At 40.6% G+C, this 6,803-nt stretch overlaps 2 protein-coding genes across 3 annotated transcripts in view; both read left to right on the top strand.

Moving 5' to 3' along the window:
• arsb (arylsulfatase B) overlaps positions 1-6,803 on the top strand; it is a 21,391-nt gene that overhangs the window by 12,548 nt on the left and 2,040 nt on the right. The window contains exon 9 of one of the 2 annotated variants that reach the window (XR_001634888.1): positions 6,746-6,792. The exons of the other annotated variant lie outside the window; for it this stretch is intronic. The gene's annotated coding sequence lies outside the window, so the exon portion shown is untranslated. Of the gene's footprint in view, positions 1-6,745; positions 6,793-6,803 lie in introns of those variants that run through there. 2 annotated transcript variants of the gene reach the window in all.
• The window catches only part of lhfpl2a (LHFPL tetraspan subfamily member 2a), a 17,332-nt gene continuing 13,011 nt past the window's right edge, over positions 2,483-6,803 (top strand). Inside the window, exon 1 of the mRNA XM_016494244.1 lies at positions 2,483-2,593. The gene's annotated coding sequence lies outside the window, so the exon portion shown is untranslated. The remainder of the gene's footprint in view (positions 2,594-6,803) is intronic.

The raw sequence follows: 6,803 nt of genomic DNA on the forward strand, positions 1-6,803 counted from the left end.
TCACACACACTCACACACTCACACACTCACACTCACACACTCACACTCACACACTCACACACGCACACTCACACACACACTCTCACTCACACACTCACTCACACTCTCACACACACACACACACACACACCACACTCACTCACTCACACACACACACGCACACACACACACACACACGCACATTCACACACTCACACACTCACACACACACACTCTCTCTCTCACTCACACACAGACTCTGGATGATCCTGAGCTCTTCAGATGAGGACTGACAGCATGTGAGAAGAGGAAGCGCTTCTCTGTGTGTTCTGATGGTCTGATTTGAGTGATGCGCTGCTGCTACAGCTGAAAATAGAGCAGATTCTATGTTGTCTCTCGCTCACAGATGAAGGTGGTAATTTTGTGTGCTTTGACTGAGGGACTCTGGGAAAGCGCTGGAGGTGTTTGTCCAAACCGCTGCAGTGTGTCCCGTTCCACGTCAACATTAACGGACGGGCTGACGGGTCACAAGGGTCGGAGAGAGACAGATACGAGCCATTATGAAGCACACAAAGTTAATCTTTTTATTAGAGAGGAGTGTGTGTGTGTGTGTGTGTGTGTGAGTGTGTGTGTGTGTGTGTCTCAGGAAACACTTCCAGCCGTCCTGCAGCTAACGTGGGTGTGACCTTTGACCTTTGATCAGATGTCAGCTGCAGCACTGACCTCAGATCAGACTCTCTCTGTCTTCTCCTCTCACTCGTCCATCTGCTCTCTCTTCCAGCTTTCTCTCCTTCTGTTTTTCTATCACACACTCTTTGCCAGTTGTTCTCAGAACAGCCTTTAATGTGGTAAAATCACTGTAAATCTGCCTCGGCTTATTGCCACGGATCGTCCTGCAGTCCTTTGTTTTGATGTCTCTTCATCTCTTTGATTATCTTTCTCCTGTGGAACACAAAAGGAGATGTTTAGAGAAATGTCTTTTTGTCCAAACAATGCAAGTCGGTGGGGTCCAGTGCTGTTTGGGAGGAAAAATTGTATTTCAATTTTTGGTTCACTCGCAAAAGAGGTGTGTTCCCTTGAGATCCACTGCTAAAGCTTTTGTGATATATGAATAATATGAGGCGGGAGAAAAGGCTATATTTCAGTTTGCAAGTGAATGCAAAGTTAATTTCTGGGGAACGCAATGCACTGAGATCAGATCGGCATAACCACTGATAAACGCTGCGCGCGGTGTCCGTATGAGGATCTTTACATCTCAGCTGTTTCTCCCAGAAAGCAGTGAGATTAAACTGAGAACAAATGGAAGCTTTTACTGAAGTCTCCTGAGAAAAGTCCTTGGTAAGCTTACACGCTGGCTGGCTCAGGAATGTCTCAGGAAACACTGGACGATGAAGGTATTCACACACTCTTATTTCTTCAGCTGTGTGTGACAGGAGCGCGGATGATCTGGGATCAGTGGTGGTCTGTCAGGGTTACGGCGGGGGAAGTATGTGTGCCGTCCAAACACTCGTCTGAGAGATTACAGAAACCTGCGAGAGAAAACAAAGCTCTTCATGTCCTTGATAAAAGAACAGATATGGAAGCGTGTTTCAGCCACAGGATAAAAATGAAAAGGATAATTGCGACTTTTTTTGACAATTCTGACTTTCTTGCAATTCTGAGCTTATATATCACAAGTCAGACTTTTCTCAGAATTCTGAGTTCGTCCCGCAATTCTTTTCTTAGAATTTTGAGTTAGAAACCGCTAAGAAAAACGTGTTCTGAGAACGTTTTGCTAACATTCCCATTAAGTAATGAAAATGTTATTTCTGAATAACATCCAGTTTTAATGTTAAAGATAACCAAGAATTCAAAAAAACACACACACACATTTTTCTTGGTTGCATGAATGTTAAGGGAACATTTCATTTTATAATTTTGCAAATATTATTGGAACGTTAAGTTTGAATGTTTTGTAAACGTTCCAAAAGAAGTAGCAACATTTAAATGTCCGGCAAAAATGTTTCAGGAAAAATTGTTCACTGAACTTGTAGAAATAACGGTTTTGTGCTAACGTTTTGAGAACATTATTAAAGCCAGATAACCTTGAATCAACGTTCCGTTAACGTTTGTTTAAAACTCTAAGAGAACCTTGCCAGAACATCAGCCAAAGTTAGTCGTATGAACTCAAAATTGAGAGATGTTAATAAAAAGTCTGAATTACATTTATTTATTTATTTTACTCTGTGGCCGAAACAAAAAAATATAAAAAATAAAAATAATAATAAACATTTTAATATAATAATAAAAAACAGAGCTGGGTAGATTTACTTACAAGTTGTAATCCGTTACTGATTTCTGGACAAAAGTTGTTGCTTTTACATTACTTTTGACCTAACTTGTATAAAACGTAACTGTAGTCTGATTCAGAGTATTTTAAGAGAGAGAGGGAGAGAGAGATAGAGAGAGAGAGAGAGAGAGAGAGGGAGAGAGAGAGAGATAGAGATAGAGAGAGAGAGAGCGAGAGAGAGAGGGAGAGAGAGAGGGAGAGAGACGGACGGTTTAACGGAAACCCTCGTTCTCTGGATGTTTGAAATCACCGAGTTTCCTTAGCGGGAGAGTCCGGCTGAAGAGCGTGAGTAGCTTTTGTTCTCGCAGATTTACCTCAGATTTCCACATTTACCTCAATTTCACCTCATGTGCGCCTCAGATTAACGGAAATACATCCGATTCGTCGTGTTTAACGTTAGACCGGCTCGATGTGAGGATTTAAGTCAGAAAGTCGCTCGCTTGAATCGGTTTTTAGGTCTTTTATCGTCGGTGTGTGTCCAGAACGGAGAGTCGTGGCAGAGAAACGACGAGTTCCTTCTCCCTCTCCTTCTCTCTCCTTCTCTCCTGTCTTTTTCTGGAACTGAACGCGTTGTTATTTTGTTTAGCGTGAAATAACTTGAGAGTTAGAGCTGGTTAATCTAAAATATGTTGCTTTGTCAAGTACTTAATGATTATGGTCTTAATGTGTTCATGATGACACATCTGTATTGTTTTATTTCTGTTATTAACAGGCAGATAACAGATATCGATGATAATTACTAGGGATGTAACGGTATGAAAATGTCTTATCACGTTTATAATCGATGTCAGAATGATCACGGTTTTCAGTATTATCACGGTATTGTTAAAATGCTCTGGAGATGTTAAAAAAGTACCGACACATAAATCACTTCACCAAGTTTTATATTTAAAAATCAACAAACAACAAATAAAATGACTTTTTGTTTGCATAATCACTAAAAGAATAACATTACCAATGATGTTCGGATTTTAAATGACAACTTGACCGACAACAGTTTAATAACATGTTCAAATATCTAACGTAAATGTTTAAATATAGCTTTGAAAAAGTTTCATAAAAAGGTAAACCTCACATTTCAGCCTTTAAATAAAGAAAAGATATGTCAAAATGATAATTGATTAATAGATGATTATATGGATTTTATCTGCTCCATAAATAATTTTAGATAACTTATCGGAATTGTTTAAATGTGTAGAATCCACATAAGCTTGTTTTTCATCAACCTGTCAAAATGTACAGCAGAGCATGCAAATTCGGTCCGTTTTTGGCCAGACAGAAACTGCACACATCTAATACGGTTTTAATGATAATTAAAAGATGAAACGGTAATACTAACCGTGGGGAATTTTATCATGATTTATCGTCAAACCGGTAATCGTTACATCCCTAATAATTACATATTTAACAACAATTCAATTATTTTTGCTGTGCATTATAAAGTTTGATGCCTGATTTTTACTCATATTTTTTGTTTAAAAACAAGCAATATTTTTATAATATCCCTGCTTTAGGGACTAAACTGAAAAGAATTTTGTGTAGAACGGTTTTTGCTCAGAAATTGCTGGTAAATTTTTAATATATATAAAAAAACTGCAAGTAGCACATTGAATTAAATCATTAAATAATTGAATTAAATAAACGTAATAGTTTGAAGTTGAAAGACGGTATGTTCATACTCCAGTAATCTTTATAATACTCCAATAACCTTGGCTTTATTGACGTTTTTTACAGCGTAGGACCCAGCTGCGTCCCACAATGCCTTGGGCCCACGGTCAGATTGACTGATCTGGGCTCAGCGTGATGTCTTTTTCCCCTGCGCTGGCCCTTTAAGGTCTGTTTGAGGTTAGCTGGTTTACCAGCGCTCGATCATCAGTGAACGTTCACTTTAGAGAAGCTAAGAATAAGAGCGTGGACGGTCCTGCCGCTCTCCATAAAAACACAGACGCTTCATTACAGGCCACTCAAGCCAAGAGAAAACACACGCGTGCGTCCCTCTCATGCGCTGCCAAGATAGAGACGCTTTCCTCCGTTCAGAGCGACTCCGTGAAGCAGTGGAAACTCAGAGCCGCTGGTTGTGGGCCGTCCGGTAAACACTGTGTGCTGTTTGGATCTCAGACCACACAGTCTGTCTGCGGCCCATTGCTGTGATTCGTGATCTGAACGTGTCAAAACCTAGTGAGCTGCCTACATAGACAGCATTTCAAATCATCATAGACACAGTAGCAGAAACATCATGCTGATTTTGGCCAAATTCTAGTGAGAAAACAAACTGACAGTGATTTGCAGTGACTTTTTTTTAGACATTTTCAAACTACAGTGGTTAATTTTTAACTATAATAAATAACTCATTTTAGAACTGCAGTGATTTGTATCTATAGTGATTCACTTTTGAACTATAGTGAATCATTTTAGAACTGCAGTGATTCACTTTTGAAATATAATGAATCATTATAAACGATAATATTTCATTTTAGAGCTATAATGATTTATTTTATAACTGCAGTGATTCACTTGAAATATAATGATTCATTTTAGAACTGCTGTAATTAATTTTGTAACAATAATGATTCATTTGAACTAATTATTCATTTCTGAACTGTAATTATTCATTTTAGAACTGTAGTGATTTATTTTCAAATTGTAGCAATTAATTTAGCAATTAGTGTTTCAGAGTTCTCAGCGTTTAACTGGAGTATTGTGTGTTTTTGTACAGTAAGATCAGCTGTAACGTGAGTCAGAGTGTGTCTGTGTGTGTGAAACCCGAGACAAACGCAGTGTTAAAATGCTAATTGAATGTGTGCTGGAGGTCAAAGGTCAAGCAGACACTGCGGTTTGCAGCACAGCTGCTGACGGAGCTCATCAGCATGAAAACACGCCGCTTTCTGACCATGTGGATGTGTAGTTTTGTGCACGAGAGTCGACGGGAATCTGGATGTGGCCGGTTCTGTTTAAGTGCAGAAGGGCTTTAAATGGGTCACATTACGTGCTGGAGTTTCCATGCAGCGCTCCCAAAAGGAGCATGTTTGATTGAATTAAAACCAGCCGGGCCATGCTGCCTTCAAATCAAGCCCAGAGCTCAGAGACAGACACAGAGAGTGAGTGTGTGTCCGTCTGATGTCAGGTGACCTGTAGATCATTGTCTTCATTGTGCTCTGTGTGTGTGTGTGTATGTGTATGTGTATGTGTATGTGTATGTGTGTGCAGTGAGGCCGGTGTTCAGGGTTTGTGCGGTAGTGTGGGTCAGTCATGCACACTGATAAGATTAGTGCTGTAGTAAACCAGTCTCTCGTTCTTATCTCTCTCTCTGCCTCTCTAAAGTGTGTGTTTTTCATCTGTGCTGCACCAAGCAAATTCCTCCTGCTCTCTCTCTGTCTGTCTCTCTCTCGCTCTCTCTGTCTGTTTCTCTCTGTGTCTCTCTCTCTCTCTCTTTGTCTCTGCGGGGTGTGTGTTGTCCTCATGAGCTCACGCTGTGCTTTCTGTGAAAACAGCAGGGTGTGTTTGAGGACGGAGGAGGTTCAGCTCACCCACCCGAACCCCCGCACACTTCAGGACAGTTGTTGTCTGTCTTTGTTCTCAGGGGACGCTTGCATGTGCTTGGGGCCCCGCAGGAGCCGCCTGTATTATTCATCTCTGCACTGCTACACTTCTTTCTGCACTGGAGTTGTGTTGACCGTTGTGAGTTCACTATATTATTCTGTAGTGCAAACACACATTTTTGAGTGTGATCCACTTATAATAATGTGATGTGTTAGTAAACCATGTGTGCTTTCACAATAAGACTGATTTTCATGATTAGATCTGCAGTGATTCATTTTTGAACTGTAGTGATTCATTTAGAACTATAATGATTCACTTTAGAACTGCAGTGATTGATTTTGAATCTATAGTGATTCAGCTGTTTGTAAATGAGCAATTGTAGTGGCCAACCATAGTTGAGGAATTTTAGGACACATTTCAGTCAGATTTCACTCAGAGGGTCCTGTGAGCCCTTGGATGTTCCCCTGTGAAGGTCAGAGGTCGCTGAGAATGCCTGATATGTCTGTGATATTTCTCACTGTGGTTTGTGGGAATGTTTGGGATGATTATCAAGCAGGAGAGAATGAGCTGAAATCACTGACAGACTGACAGTTTCTCAATGGGTTCAGCAGTTCAGTGTGTCAGTATGAGTTTTTAAACAGGAAGTGCTCTGTCAGGAGACAGGAAGCGCTCTGTAAAGGCTTGTGGCTGCTGTGAATCCATGAAGATCAGTAACGTGATCAGATCTGATGAATCCGTGTGTTTATGGTTAATATTCCACCCAAATGTGGAGTGTTGATGATGTGTGGTTGTAAACACATGAGAGACGGTTTGTGTGTGTGTGTGTGTGGATCAGACAGAAGCTTCTAGAAGGGTTTCCTCTAGAACTTTTGAAGGTCCATCTGGCCGGCAGCTCAGTTCTGTTTGTGTGTGTGTGTGTGTGTGTGTGTGTGTGTGTGTGTGTGTGTGGGGTGTG

The sequence above is a fragment of the Sinocyclocheilus anshuiensis genome, unplaced genomic scaffold (assembly GCF_001515605.1).
Source record: "Sinocyclocheilus anshuiensis isolate Anshui unplaced genomic scaffold, SAMN03320099.WGS_v1.1 scaffold1031, whole genome shotgun sequence".
NCBI lineage: Eukaryota > Metazoa > Chordata > Actinopteri > Cypriniformes > Cyprinidae > Sinocyclocheilus > Sinocyclocheilus anshuiensis.